The sequence below is a fragment of the Tenrec ecaudatus genome, chromosome 10 (assembly GCF_050624435.1).
Source record: "Tenrec ecaudatus isolate mTenEca1 chromosome 10, mTenEca1.hap1, whole genome shotgun sequence".
In the NCBI taxonomy this organism is placed as follows: Eukaryota; Metazoa; Chordata; class Mammalia; order Afrosoricida; family Tenrecidae; genus Tenrec; species Tenrec ecaudatus.
In genome coordinates, this window is record NC_134539.1 from 111,665,731 (window position 1) to 111,682,072 (window position 16,342).

A 16,342-nucleotide genomic window follows, 5' to 3' on the forward strand; every position below is an offset into this window, starting at 1 on the left:
GACTGACAATTATGATTCCCGGACCAACAAAAAGTATTGGTTGGCAAAGAAGAACTTACATTCTCTACATGCAGAATAGATCAACATAAAAATTGGGAAATAATTTTCAGGAGAGATTATTTCATTACAGATGAAATATCTTCATAAAATATTTTAATGTATCTTCAAAAATAAAACTAAATCCTTTACCCCAAATGACCTGTAAACTGCTGTTTGAGATCATTGATTTTGGTGCTTATTCCCCATCACACTGCATAGTATTATAAAGATTTCTTTTAGTTAAAGGTCTTGTTTTTCTAAAAAAGACGGTTAATAATGACATTAAGCATTACACAAATTCCTCTCGAATCTCAGCTACCCAAGGACATCCGTGGCTCATGTACAGACAGATGTGGCGACACAACAGGTAAGCAGCTGGACTGTTCACAGAAAGGCTGGTGGCTAGAACCCACCCAAGTCAAGAAAACCCTATGGGGTGATTCTGCTCTATCACATGGAGCCACGATGAGTTGGAATCAACTTGACGGCAAAACGTAAGGATGTTAAATAACATAAACATAAACCAATATTTTTATCTACTCCAGGGCAGTATCTTATGCACTTCAGCAATGAACAATGCCCTCCCCACTTCCCTGGGACACCACTATCACGAAGCTCCACACTGATCCTATCTCCCTCCTGCCGGAAAACTTTCCTCATCAGTCAGGATCATGACTAAGACCAAGTTCAATATATGGCAATACATGTGTGTGTGTGTGTGTGTGTGTGTGTGTGTGTGTGTGTGCATCTGAACACAACAGAGACTCAAGTTCAGAAATGTGAGCAAACGTTTGGAACTAGAGATGGTGTAAAAGTGGAGTGAAAAATAGAGGCCATGGGGGACTCCAAGGGCAAGGCCGTGGTGTCCAAGAAATGGACTGAACGAGAACTCTGGGCAACAGTGAGCAGGTATCTATGCTGGCTACGTGCCAGGTGCCTTAGGCTTGGCTATTCAATTAGGTTCATTAGTCCGTTAGCCCTCACAAGTGAGACTTAAAATATTAAAGCAATTTTACTAACCAATCATAGCTAAACAACATGGCGCAGTGGGATCTGAACCTTGTGTGTGTTGATGATGGATAACTAACGGGTGGTTTTCTATCTGCTCCCATAAAGATTTGCAGTCCTCAGAAACCCTGCATAGGATCACTATGCGCTGGAATTAACCAGGTAGCAGTGGGTCCTGGGGGCCGTGTGCTGTGTGAACTTCTACAGGCACTCCCAATGAATATACAGGTTACACATAAGCAGTGTGTTCACTCTGGAAACACAATTTCTGCATGACACCTCTTTCCAACCAGAGGGCTGCATCCTTGAGCTGCCCCGGTTTGTTCCAAAGGTGAGCATTTAGCGATGAAGCTCTATGCCTCCTCATCGCCGCGGAGGGTCAACAGGTAAGGAAGACAGGGGTGGAGGCACATCTCCAGGGTGGCCAGCGAGTAGCTTAGTGAAAGACTGGGGCAGATTCTAAAAAGCTGATAAGAATGGAAAGCCCTTGTAAGGAGCATCTATGTGTATGCACATGCAAGTACAAGTAGATCTTACATGGAAGCATATGTATATTCTGTGCTCTAGAAATTTCACATGGATGATGTCAGAGTTCTGTTTTTCTACAAGGTAAACCATTACTTCTGACTGTTTTGCAAGTCTGGGTCAGAGTACAAAGGATCCCCACAATTTGACAATATGTAGAAAAAGTCTTATTGATATGTTGACCCAGTAATACCAGTTCTGGAAACTTACCCTCAGCTGCAGAAGCCAGACAACTAGAGTTGATCCACTAAATTGGAAATCGTGTAGCATGGGGCATGGGGGTGGGGGGTGAGCACTGGCTTTGAAATAGTACTAATGTATAAGGTCTGTCAATCATTACACAGGTAGTTCCCAGCTTTTTCCTTTTATGAGGGGAGTTAGTGGAAGAGGCAGATTGTTGATTCAATCCCTGTTGCAAATTTTCCGCATTGGGCTTGTTAACCAGTATTCTTTAAAACAGTTGTTCCCCATAATATGTTAAGCGATCTATAGATTTCATAAACTTAAAATGCAAGATGAATCATACTTGCACCTCATTCAGTTTCCCTCAGGGCACTCATTACATTTGTAAAGGATATCCAAGCTCTGGAAGGACTACACTGAATTTGTTTCAACATTCAATTCATAGGCTGAATTTGCTTTGGGCTTACATCTTTCAGGTCATTTGCATGGCCTTGGTCTTTCTTAGTGGACATTTTTGGTCTAACTATAAAACATGACTGAAAAAATAACCACAACAAAGACTAAAGAAGACTGAAACAAATGGAAAGACATCCCATACTCAGGGTTCAGAAAACTTAATATTGTTTAGACGGCAATACACCCTGAATTGATCTATAGATTCCTTGCAATTCCTATAAAAATTTTATCTGCCTTTTTGCAGAAATTGATAAGCTGATTATAGCATGTATATGCTAGGGACACAGAAGAGGCAAGATAAACTTGTAAAAAAAGAACAATATTTCTATTTATATATGAGGATGGGGAAATAGATCTATGTGCACATATTTATAGGTTTAGTATTAAAGTAGCAGATGGACATTGGGCCTCCACTCAAGTACTCCCTGAATACAAGAACACTTTGTTCTATTAAACTGGCATTCCATGATGCTCACCGGACACAATCGCTGAAGACAAAGTGGGTGCATAAGAAAATGTAGCGAAGAAAGCTGATGGTGCCCTGCTATCAAAAGATATAGCACCTGGGGTTTTAAAGGCTTGAAGGTAAGCAAGTAGCCATCTAGCTCAGAAGCAACAAAGCCCACATGGAAGAAGCACACCAGCCTGTGTGACCACGAGATGTCAAAGGTATCAGGTATCAGGCATCAAATCATTGTGAATGAGGGGGAGTGCAGAGTGGGGACCCAAACCCCATCTATAGGCAACTGGATATCCCCTTCCAGAAGGGTCGCAGGGAGGAGACAAGCCAGTCAGGGTGCAGTGTAGCAATGATGAAACATACAACTTTCCTCTAGTTCCTAAATGCTTTCTCCTCCCCAACCCACTCCCAATATCATGATCCCAATTCTACCTTACAAATCTGACTAGCCCAGAGGATGTACACTGGTACAGATAGGAACTGGAAACACAGGGAATCCAGGACGGGTGATCCCTTCAGGACCAGTGGTGAGAGTGGCCATACCAGAAGGGTGGAGGGAGGGTGGGGTAGAAAGGGGGAACCTATTACAGAGATCTACATACAACCCCCTCCCTAGGGGACGGTCAACAGAAAAGTGGGTGAAGGGAGACGTCAGTCAGTGTAAGACGTGACAAAATAATAATTTATAAATTATCAAGGGTTCATGAACAGGGGAGAGGGAGTGGTGAGGGAGGGGGGGAATGAGGAGCTGGTGCCAGGGCCTTAAGTGGAGAGTAAATGCTTTGAGAATGATAAGGGCAATGAATGTACAAATGTTCTTTACACAATTTATGTATGTATGGATTGTAGTAAGAGTTGTATGAGCCCCCAATAAAATGATTTTTAAAAACATACAATATTTCAAAAGCTACAGTGATTGAAACATGTGGTAACAGTATAAAGACAGACATACAGATGAACAAAATAGAATTACTCATTGCCGCTGAGTCCATGCCAACCATAGCGACCTTGTAGAAGCAGAAATCAACCCTCCCACTGATGCTCATATGATTTCCAACGGGGGTGCCACGACCATTCAATAGAGAAAGTGTAATCTTATTTTAACAAACAGTGCTGGAACAATTGCATAGTTATATGCAAAAGAACTCATTTGAACCCCGACTTCTCACCATATATAAAAAAACTAACCAAGACTGGTAGCGACTCGAGGAACCCTGAGATGTTTGTCCTCACATGCCCTTTCAACTGGAACGCAAACCACTTCCAGTGGCCACCTCTCAGTCACAAGACAGAGTAACTCAAAATACATCCTTCTGCCCGTAAGTACTGTCCTCCTGTCCATCATCATCTAAGTGGGACCTTCCAGTCAGCATTGACCCCGGACCAAAGGTCAGAAGGCAGCTGAGTGCAGGGGTCGGGTAAGGAAGCAGGGTAAGGGAGACAGGCAGCCAAAAGTGAGAAAAATGAGTATCCTGAGAACCTTGCGAGGCGTGTAATTAAAGCCACGGAATGATATATACATATAGAAGTTTGTTAAATGAGAGTCTAATTGCTATGTAAATATTCTCCAAAGTCACAGTAAGACATATATACTAAAAATTAACTCAAAATAGATGTCAGGCCTAAACATAAGAGCTAAACCTAAATTCTTAGAAGATAACATAGGAGGAAATCTCTGTGACTTTCGATCAGGCAATCCTTTTCTACATCAGGCACCAGAAACACAAGCGGTGAAAGGGAAAACAGTTAAATTAAGCTCCTTAAAATGAGAGACTCTTGAGCTTCAAAGGACGCCATGACAATCCACGGAACAATGAACTGTGTGCATGTCACATCGTGTTTAGAACATGTAAAGCACTCTTACAACTCAACAATAAAAAGACAAATGACCCAATTAGAAAATGAGTGCAGGATTTAAATGGACATTTCTCCAGAGATGATATACAAATAATGAGTAAGCACAGGAAAGGATATTCCACCTCATTCGTCATCATTGTTGTGTGCCACTGAGTCTGTTCCAGCTCGCAGAGACCCCGTGTGCACCAGAGCCAAACACGACCTCCCCTGAGCCACCTCCCCATCATTCCTCCGCTTGCGCCCATCGATGCAGCAGCCCTTGTGCCAATCCATCCGGTCCAAGGTCTTCCTCTTCTCCGCTGCCCGACTTTACCAGACATGATGGCCTTGTGCAGGGATTGGTCTCCCCTAATACCATGTCCAAAATATGGGAGATGGAGTCTCACCATCCTTGTCTCTAAGAAGCATTCTGATGCACTTTTACCAAGACAGATTTGCTTATTCTTTTGACGGTCCACGGTTCTTTAATATTCTTCGCCAACACCAGAATTCAAAAGCAGCGATTCTTCTCCAGTCTTCCTTTTTCTCACTGTCCAACTCTCACACGCATAGGAGGCCATTGGACATACCGTGACTCGGAGCAGGTGGACCTGGGTCCTCCAAGTGTAGATTTTCAGCATTTTAAAGCAGTCTGTGCAATAGACTGACCCATCATTTGATCTCTTGACTGCTGCTTCCATGAGCATCGACTGTGGATCTAAGCAAGAGTACATCCTCGACAACTTCAATCGTTTTCTCCATTTATCATGATGTTACCACTGACCCAATTGTGGGGATTTTTGTTTTCTTTTACATCGAATGTAATCCTTCCTCCAGGCTGCAATCCTTGATGCTCATCAGCAAGTACTTCAAGTCCTCCTCACTTTCGGCAAACAGGGTGGGGTCACCTGCCTATTGAAGGCTGCTAATAAGCCCGTCTCCAGTCCTGATGCTGCATCCTTCTTTTATAAGCCAGATTCTCTCAAGAGTCGTCAGGGAAATGGAGAAAGCACAATGAGATTACTAACAGGTACAAGGTGTATTTTAAAGGTGATGAAAATGTTCTAAACCTGTTTGGGGGTGATGACTGCGTAACTGTGGGTCTACTTAGAGACTATGAATTGTATGGTGTGTGAAGTATAGTTCAACAAGGCTGTTAAAAAATGAAATGCCACTTTATACTCAGAGTTCCACTCACCAAAATCTTGTCATTGAGTCGATGCTGAATCATAGCATTGAATGCCTGACTCTCCGAGCATTACCGAGTAGAAGTGCTTCATAGGGTTTTCTTAGCTATAATCTTTATGGCAGCAGGCCATCAACCTTCCTTTCATGGAGCTTCTGGGTGCGAAGCTGTTTGCACCACCTGGAGTCTTTTTACACTCATTAATCCCCCCACGCACACACCCAAACATTGCTGAAGAGTGGGTTACAGCTCATAGTGACCCTATAGGTCAGAATCAAGCTGCTCTACAGAGTTTCCAAGGCTGTAAATATTTATAGAACCTAGACTGCCACATCTTTCTTCTTCAGAGTCATTGTGGGTTTGAACCGCCGACCTTTTAGGTTAGCACGTGACAGCTAAACCACAGCCCTATCAGGACTTCTCTTACACCCCCTAGGAAGGCTCAAAGAGAATATGTATATATATATATATATATATATATATATATATATATATATATATATATATACACACATATATATATACATATATACATATATACCCTAGTAAGTGTTAGTGAGGAAGTGGAGGAGTTGGAACCGTTGTATGTTGCTGCTGGGATTATGAAGTGGTACCACTGATTTGGAAAATAGTTTGGCAGTTCCTTAAGACATTATAGACCCCGGAGATGGGTGGAGGGTGAAGAAGGGGCCGGCCTTCCAGCGACAGCAACGCAAGATGGCAGCCATCATGGGCTCGGACAACTTATGAAAACCAGATATACAGCCTTAAAATAGAATGTGGACCTAAATATCCAGAAGCACCCCCCTTTGTAAGATTTGTAACAAAAATTAACATGAATGGAGCTAATAGTTCTAATAGAGTGGTGGACCCAAGAGCCCTGTCAGTGCCAGCAAAATGGCAGAATTCCTACAGCATCAAAGTTGTCCTGCAAGAGCTCCGGCCCCTAATGATGTCTAAAGAAAAGATGAAGCTCCCTCAGCCGCCCGAAGGACAGTGTGACAGCAATTAATCACCAAGAGAAACCACTGGCCTTCCCCTCCCCCATTCGATTGAAGCAGTCTTCATTTTCCATGGTAGTACATTTTTTAGATAACATCTTGTAGACCTCAACGTACTGGACAGGAAGCTGCCATTCAAGGGCCAGTTATCTTAAGACACTGTACATGATACTAATGTTTTGTCCATTTGAAATATATAAGTTGTGCTCTAAAAAAAAAAAAGACATTATAGAGCTACCATATGACCCAGTAATCCTGTGCATAGGTACAGGGGGCTTCAAAGAGGCTATGAAAAATGGAATTAAAGAAAGGATTCACCAAAACAATGGAATTAAAAGATCATGGCAATCTACAAATGTTTTGAAGCCCTTTCATATATACCTGATAGAAATGAAAACAGATGTCCACACAAACATGTACATGAATGCTCTTAACAGCCTTTTCCATAAGAGCCCAAATGTTCATGAACCGATGACTGAATAAACAAAATATGCCATATATACCTAATAGAATAGCATTTAGCCCTAAATACTAATACAAAATGGTTTAGTCTTGAAAACATTATGCTAAGTGAAAGAAATCCAGCACACGAGATCACTGTGGTGAAGTGCATTTCCTTATGTGACCTTTTGCCTTGGTTCTTTGAAAAAACCTCTTGCGAGAATTGCCCCTGTGCATTGAGCAATTGCTCTTGCTCTGATATTCTACTCTAGAGGGCCGGTTCCTTCCGTCTGGGTTGATTACTGTTTCCTGGTTGTGCTGTAAAAAAGTTGAGGTTTGATATTTTCATTGGGCCCTAGGTTGCCGCCTACTCTATACCTGGTTTGCGTCTTGCAGGGACTGGTCAATATACATTGCATGCATTGAGGGAGTGTTTGAGTAGAGGCCCAAGGTCCTTCCGCCACCTTAATACTTGACCTATAAATATAGACACATAGATCTATTTCCCCATCCTCCTATATATATTTGCATGTACATGTCTTTGTCTAGACCTCCATGAATGCCCTTTGACTCCTAGCTCTTTCCTCCATCTCCCTTGACTTTCCTCCTGCCCTACTACCATGCTTCATCGCCACCTGGGCTAGAGTATACCTCTTCTCTAAGCAACCTTACCCTTGATCATTTCCCACCAGGCCTGCCACTCCCCCTTCTCTACCATTTGGGGTCCCATGTTTTTCCCTTGTCCCTGGGTTTGTTAACACAACTTCCTTACCCCCCCTACCCCCCCACCCCAAGTCCCCCCAGAACTGTCGGTCCCGTTGTTTTTCCTCCAGATAGTTCATCCAGCCTGTCCTATTCAGACAGACCTGTGGAGTCACTAACATGCACGAAAACTAGACAGAGGAAAACAAAGCAACAGTATACAACCAGACAACAAAACAACAAAAACAAACCACTGACAAAGAACAGAACAAAACAGTTCACAAGAGAAAAGCTTGTAGTTAGTTCAGGGATCGTTTGCTGGCCCTTAGGAGCGTTTTCCAGTCCAGTCTGTTGGGGCACCACGCCCTGGCCCCAAAGTCCACTTTCAGCATTCCCTGGGGACCTTGCCACTCCATTCCCTTGCTGTTCCGCTGCACTCCCCCAGTGCTTTGCCTCGGTGTGGTGGGATCAGGTCAGGTGCAATTCCCACACTGTGTCTCCGGTGCTGTCCCCTGTATCGCCCTTAGTCACTGAGGGGCATCATGTCTCATAGTGTGGCCAGCCATGTTGTTCTCTCTGTGGACTGGCTGCTCTACTCAGGAACATCAATATCACGGCCTGGTGGGCCAGGCTGTGCTCCACTCTCTCCTCCTGCCCCTTCATCTGCTCCTGTGTGCTCTGGTCAAATATGTCCATCTCCCAGAGCTGCAGAGTCAATGTCGTCCTTTGGAACAAATTCTTTTTGGGGGAGGGGCAGGAATCCACTTAATTTATGGTGCTGGGGCCAGCCTCCCAGACCTCTCCACAGGTTCCCTCCTCCACGCCGGGATATTGCATTCACACCTTGCGACACTGGGTTGAAGTCTGGTCCCACTTTCCCTGTGGAGATATAAACAATACCCTCCCCTTGGGTGGATTAATGCCCCATGACCCCACTACCCTTTTCTTCCTTGTATTCATCCTTGGGCCTCTACTCAAACACTCCCTCAATGCATGAATACCTTCTTTTATTAAATTGGAACTCTATGATGCTCACTCTCCCGACACAACGGCTGGAGCCAAAGTGGGTGAACAAGTAAATGTGGTGAAGAAAGCTGATGGTGCCCGGCTATCAAAAGAGATAGTGACTGGGGTCTTAAAGGCTTGAAGATAAACAAGCGGCCATCTAGCTCAGAAGCAACAAAGTCCACATGGAAGAACACACCAGCCTGTGTGATCGAGTGGTCCCAAAGGGATCAGTTACCAGGCATCAAAGAACAAAAAATCATATCATTGACTGCACACCTCCATGATAGGATCGCTGAAGACAAATGGGTGCATAAGCAAATGTGGTGAAGAAAGCTGATGGTGCCCGGCTATCAAAAGAGATAGTGTCTGGGGTCTTAAAGGCTTGAAGGTGAACAAGCGGCCATCAAGCTCAGAAGCAAATAAGCCCACATGGAAGAAGCACACCGGCCAGTGCGATCACGAGGTGCCCAAGGGACCAGGTATAAGGCATCATAAAAAAAAAAGATATAAGTGTGTGTATGTATGTGTATATGTATGTGTATATATGTATATATATATCATATTAAATGAAGGGGGAAGTGCAGAGTGGAGACCCAAGGCCCAAGTGTCGACCAATGGAGATCCCCTCATAGAGGGGTTTAGGAGAGGAGATGGGTTAATTAGGGTGTGAGGTAGTACCGATGAAGAACACAGCTTTCCCCCAGATCCTGGATGCTTCCTCCCCCCAACTACCATGATCCGAATTCTACCTTGCAGGGCTGGATAGGACAGAGGCTGTACACTGGTGCATATGAGGGTTGGAGGTACAGGGAATCCAGGGTGGATGATACCTTCAGGACCAAGGGTGTGAGGGACGATGCTGGGAGAGTGGAGGGTGAGTGGGTTGGAAAGGGGGAACTGATTACAAGGATCCACATGTGACCTCTTCCCTGGGAGAGGGACAGCAGAGAAGGGGGGAAGGGAGACTCCGGATAGGGCAAGATATGACAAAATAACGATGTATAAATTACCAAGGGCACATGAGGGAGGGGGGAATGGGGAGGGAGGGGGAAAAAAAAAAGAGGACCTGATGCAAGGGGCTTAAGTGGAGAGCAAATGCCTTGAGAATGATTGGGGCAGGGAATGTATGGATGTGCTTTATACAATTGATGTATGTATATGTATGGATTGTGGTAAGAGTTGTATGAGTCCCTAATAAAATGTAAAAGAAGAAAAGAGAAAAAAATGATTAGGGCAAAGACTGTACAGATGTGCTTTATACAATTGATGTATGTATATGTATGAACTGTGAAAAGAATTGTATGAGCCCCAATAAATTGTTAAAATAAATAAATAAAATATATATACATTGCAAACAAAGTGACTACTATGCAAATGAACTACCCATGACCTAATGAGAGGGGCTTGGTCTGTCTGTGGCCCTGGGAAAGGCGATGCCCTGAAATTGATGAGGAGTTGGTTTATATGAGGTTAAGCCCAAAAGTATTTCTACAAAACCACAGACAGCTTTATTAAACAAAAATCTTTTTAAAATGGAAGCTATTGATTTTCAGCAGATCCTCTATCTAGGTTATACACTTCTGTAGGCAATGTTTCCAGCTCTGTATTCCTTTCCCAAAGGATGCTGGATTTTATATCCACACCGTGCCAAAAGAGCAGTGTGAACTCTCTTGAAGAACTCAGATTATATTCTTTCTAAATGTCTTTGAGTCCAGGGAACAAAATAAAGTCTGAAGGGGCAAAATGAGGGCTGTGTTAGTTACATAATCGGGTGTCAATCTGAGACTATTAAGCGTGAAGGGGTGGAGTTTAATTTGTCAATCCGGTCTCAGCTTGATGACCTCATCCGGAGGTGCTATGGAGATAAAAAGCAGACTGGAGGCTAGATACACACAGTTTCCTTGCAAGACATTCCTGTTGGCAAGCCACATGGAGCTAACTAAGCTGATGGAGCCAGAGCCCTGGAGCTGGAGGAGCCATGTGGAGACCCAGCCAGTGCTGAGATGCTTCCACTGCCACTGGATCCACAAGACTTTCCACCCACTGGCCTGGGATCTTCCATTGCATGTGTTGTGTGAGGAATTTATGGACTGGTACCAGATATATGGGCTAATATCACATTTATGGACTTGATCTGGACTGGGCTAGGATGTTTTCTTAATATACAATTACTCTTTGATATAAAATTCTTTTTACACATATATGAGTGTCAATGAATTTGTTTCTCTAGTCTACCTGGACTAACACAAGGCCTGTAGGTGGATGAGATAAAGCTTCCCAATGAAATTTTCATAGGTCAGCCCTTGTTGCCCTCAAAGAAGCAAATGCACTGTCCTGAGGGTGGGGGTGGGGGGTGGGGATTCTTGAAACTTCTCTGCCTTTTTCCTCAAAAATGCAGCTTTCAATTTTTCTTCCCGATAAGCGTCCCATGGTCCTGCTGTATTCTTCCAGAACCCTTATCTAGATTCCCTCTTTAGAATCCCAAAACGCAGTCATCAAAATCTGGGCTGACTTCGCTGCCGTGAATTTAACTGGCTCAGCAGATCCCCACGGCAACCACTGTTTCAGATCACACCTCGCTCTCTGTATTGTATTGATAAATCCAAGCCTCATCCCTGGTTATCATTCATTCCACAAAATTGTCTTCATTCGCTTTCATCTTGCTTCAAAGATCAGCTCTTTGAGCGATCTTCTTGATCTTTTTATAATAGTGATTTCATATAATATCGGTCCTTTTGTGATTGAGTCATTGCACTCATACTTCGCAAAGGGGAGGGGCAGAGAAAGGCGGGAGACCCCTGACAAGCTGTCTGGACCGTGTCTGTACCGATGGGCTCAGACACAGCACATAGGATTGCGGTGCATGGGATTTCACAATGATTTCACTCAGCATGAGGTCCTCCAGGCTCACCCATGGAGCCAGGTGTTATGATGACCCCTCACTCTCCTTTACCAGTGGGTACGCGTCCGTTGTGTGTATTCACCAAAGTTTATTTATCTGCTGTTCCTCTTTTACTTCTTTAGCATCGACCTCAAGTAGAGGGCCTGCTGGGTCAGACATGTATTTCTGGCCCCAGCTTTTGGAGGAAGCGCCAGACCACTTTGCACCATGGCAGCCTCATTTTATAGGCTTACCCATGGTGAATGCAGGGTCTCCACACACCCTTGCCAGCACCTCTTGTCTTCTGTTTTAACTTTGCTATTCATGCTTGGGTGAAGTGGTATCTCCTTGTTGTTTACATTTGCATATCTTGAATGGCTAATGACCACAGACATTCCTTTATACACTTGTTGGCCCCCTACATGTCTTCTTTGGTGAACCGCCTGTCCATACCCTCTACCTATTTTTAATTGGAAGGTGCACGTATTGGGAGGGTAAGAGCTGGCATCAGAATTGTTCAAAAGTACGGGAATCAGCTCTGGGCTGGTCTGGAGTCTCATGATTCTGCCCGTAGTCAGACAGGCACCCAGCCTTTCACAACAGCAGAGTGTGGGACTTCAGTGACATCACTGTCCAGCAAATGGGCTGGTGATTCCCAGGGATGGAAGGCAAAAGAGGATGGAAGGTGACTACCAATGGACACAATGTTTCCTCCTGGGATTATGGGATATTCTACCATTATATAGTTGTGATGGTGATGTAACTAGGATGATACTATAAGTCACCTAACTGTGTAGTTTGCTTATTTACTGATTTATCTTTAATTGTATAATTTACAAGGGTGGACTTCATTTTGGAGAATTATATCTCAATACACTTGTTAGTGATTTTTTTTTAAAATCATGAGCATGATGAGATAAATACCCCAGACCAGAGTAGCACTGTACGTGTAAACCCCAGGAGGAACGGGACTCGCTTGTAAATGCAGTGAGACTACAAATATGTTCATGGCCAAGCATCTGAAAATTGGACTATTTGGTGCAAGTAGTTCAAAAAATTATACTGCAAATAGTAAAAGGTGTGATAAATCCATGTTATGGAGTGATTTTGACCCATCTCGACCCCTAGGACAGAGGAGAACCGGGCCAGAGGGTTTCCAAGGCTGCCTCTTACAGACACCGACTGCCACAGCTTTCTCTCCACGGGCTGGCTGGTGGCTTGGACCCACACGCCTTTCGGTTAGCAGCCAAGCACTTAATCACCAGGGCTCTTTATAAGAAGGATAATCCGTGTCTGAAAGTCGGGCTTTCCTGCGCTAGCTATGTGTTCACCCCTCACCTTCAGTACATGTGTGTTATGAAAATTGCTTTACACATGAGAATAAAGCTTTCTATGCGTTCGTGGCATTTTGAAACAAAACACAGTGGCCTCTGTAATAGAAGAATCATAGCTTCCCGGAGTACGAGCCCAAAGAACAGTTTCCAGTTGACGAATTCGCTTTCTAAAGGTAGCGAAAATACCAACGCGAGCGGAGCGTCATTCAAATTGCTCTTCTTCGGCAGAACAGGTTTCGAAGCCACTCACTCTACTGCCCAAAATATAGACATCCAATCACAAAGCGAATGGCACATGGCATGCTCGAAGAGAAGGCCAACCACAGCACTGGGCTGCTGCAAACTTCAACAGCAAACAACGTAGAAGAGCAATTCCTCTCCCACGTTCCTGCCAGCAGACGTTTCCCTTGACAGATGAGAGAAGGGGCTGGCGTGTGCAGTGTAAGTCATTTTCAGGGGCGGGAGGCAAAGGGAGTGGGAAAGAACCTTGGCACCTGGGTGGTACATGTGTGCTACATACATGAGGGGAAAGTGACCTGTCGTTGCAGACTCGTGTTACAGGAGAAGAGAATTTTCATCCGCAACCATTCGTCTGTGAGAGCAATACATGCTGGGGTTGGTTCTGGGGTCCTATCTTTAGCAAAGAAAGGCGTTACTCTAGAAATCGAAGATATCACACCGGAGCACCGAGGTCCCCAGTGCCTCAGACCCAGAGACCATACAGCCACCACGTGCATCTCGACCTTGACTCGAGGTGGAAGGAGATGGTGAAGACGGCAAACATGGCAAGGGAGTGGATGTCTTTTCAGTGTGCCGGAAGGAAAAAGAAGCAGGGAGTCTGAGACTGTGTTTCTAAACCCAGGAAGCGATGCGTGGGGTTTCTTTGGGACACTCGGAACGCCTGTAAGGACATACTTTTGTTTGTCAGGAAGCATATCTCGGCTCTGTGCTCACGGATAGAGCAACAAAAATTTTAAAAGTTGAGACAAAGACTAAGTTAGCCGAATGTCCTAAGCAGATAGGATTCTATGTTCATCATCTGTTGCTGCCTAGGGAATTACCCTAAACGTTTAACAGCTGAAAGTTAGAAAGCACCTTCGTTACCTCGGTTTCTGTGGGTCAAGAAGGTGGGCACAGGTAAGCTGGGTGGGCACCTCTGGCTTTAGGTCTCTCATGGGGTTGTAATCAAGTCAATGAATGGCTGGGGCTGTGTGGCTGGGGGAAGGTCCTCTTCCAAGGTCACTCATGGGGCTCTTGGGGGGCATCCGTCTTACCTAGTTGTTGGCCAAAGAAGTCCATTCCAGACCACGTGGGGCTCTTCTAGGGCATCTCCCCACGGGGCAGCTGGCTTCCCCCAGAGCAAGCCAGCAAGAGCATGGAAGAGGGTGGGCAAGGCGGAAGCCACAATCATTTTTGTTTTTCTTTCCCCCAAACCATTTTTATTGGGAGCTAATATGTGGCATGTGAGGGACTTCTGGGGGCCTCTCCCATGGTCTCTACATGTCAGGCAAACAGTCATGGCCAACTGGACATGGGGGAGGACCTAGGATGGGCTGATCAGCCTGTGGGGCAAACCGGAGGGAAAAGGAAGCTCCAGGCTGGGGTTGGGGCAGGGGGAGGGGCAGGGGTAGGGGCAGGGGCAGGGCAGAGGCTGGTCCTGGGGGTGGAGATGGGGAATGTGCTTTCAGTAAGCAGCATCAGCTGGAGGCGGTTCAGCCCCAGCCCCAGGCATCTGCCCTGGGTCCAAAGACCTGACAGGTCACGTGACACCTGCAGGTCAAAGCTCTCACCAGATCTGCAGAGCCAGCAGGTACCTTTAAGAACCAGAAGTAGGGGTGGCCAGGGAGGAGGAAGTGCAGATAAAAGACAACAGTAGCCGTCTTCTGGAAGCAAGCAGGGATTAAGACCAAAAAAAAAAAAAAAATCTGCATACAGTGCCAACGTGGACAGTGTTTGCTTTGTGTGTGTACCGCCAGCCGGAGGCCCCTGGGGAACAAAGGGCACGTCTGTGTCTGCTCCGGCCTCAGCTCGGGGCTGTCGTTGACTTTCCCTAGTGAAATTCACACCGGCTCCGCTCCACCTTTTCACAGCCTGCCAAGGAAACAGCCCGCCTCGGGGCACACACAGGGCACCTTTCTGGGCTCTTTGGAACCGATGGTAATAGTGGCCAACCTGGGGTACTCCCCAGTTGTCGGGCCCCCAACAACTCCTGTTGTAAAATTCAAGACCGGAATTGCAGTAAGAACAGGAATTCTTGTCGGGGAACAGAGATTTTTTTTTTCTCATAAAAAATCTGGACGATGGACATTTTGTTTTGGTAAATGTCTGAACTACAATTAACTTTAATTTGACAAACTAGCTAAGGCTCGCTCGTCTGTTTTCCCTTGGTTTGTAGAGATGCCGGACTCATCATCAGAACAAAACATCATATCATTGTGAATGAGGGGGAGTGCAGAGTGGGGACCCAAAGCCCATTTGTAGGCACTGGACATCCTCTATGGAAGGGTCGTGGAGAGGAGACGAGCCAGTCAGGGTGCAGTGTAGCAATGATGAAGCATACATCTTTCCTCTAGTTCCTAAATGCTTCCTCCTCCCCCACTATTGTTAGGTTTCTCTCTCCGGCCTAAATTTCATCCTCAGTTCTTGGCTCCGAGCGAGAAAGATTTCACGCCGAAGCCGGGCTTGTGATCCAAGTGAATTTAATGAAAGTTCAAAGAAGCATCAGGTTTTACGCGGCACCCATAGGATTCCTTTGACCATGCGGCCTGGCAGAGACTGCTCGGGGACACGCAAGGATCTCTCCCCTCCCACGAAGATGACCAGACCACCCAAGCAAGACAAGACCAAGAGCCCCTCTCCCTTCAGGTCCCTGCCTTTTCAAGGGTTCCTGGGGGAGGTGTGGTGAACGACCCCAGGTCGATCCCATTGGCTGGATTGCAATCACCCGGCCCAGTTGGGCTGCTCCAGGTGTAACGCCCATCCAAGCCCACAGGCGGGAAAATCCAGCTTTTGTCTTTTGCTGGCTCTCCTGGGCATGCGTAAATGGACTTCCCAATTCCCTAGGCTAAGCTACCTAACATTATCACAATTCCAATTCTACTGTACAAATCTGGCTAGACCAGAGGATGTACACTGGTACAGAGAGGAACTGGAAACACAGGGAATCCAGGGCGGATGATCCCTTCAGGACCAGTGATGAGAGTGGTGATACAGGGAGGGTATAGAGAGGTTGGGGTGGAAAGGGAGAACCGATTACAAAGATCTACATGTGACCTTCTCCCT

General features: G+C 45.4%; 1 pseudogene; it reads left to right on the top strand.

Moving 5' to 3' along the window:
* Positions 1-1,392: 1,392 nt before the first annotated feature.
* LOC142458658 (ubiquitin-conjugating enzyme E2 variant 1 pseudogene) lies at positions 1,393-6,705 on the top strand (annotated as a pseudogene).
* The last annotated feature ends 9,637 nt before the right edge of the window (positions 6,706-16,342 follow it).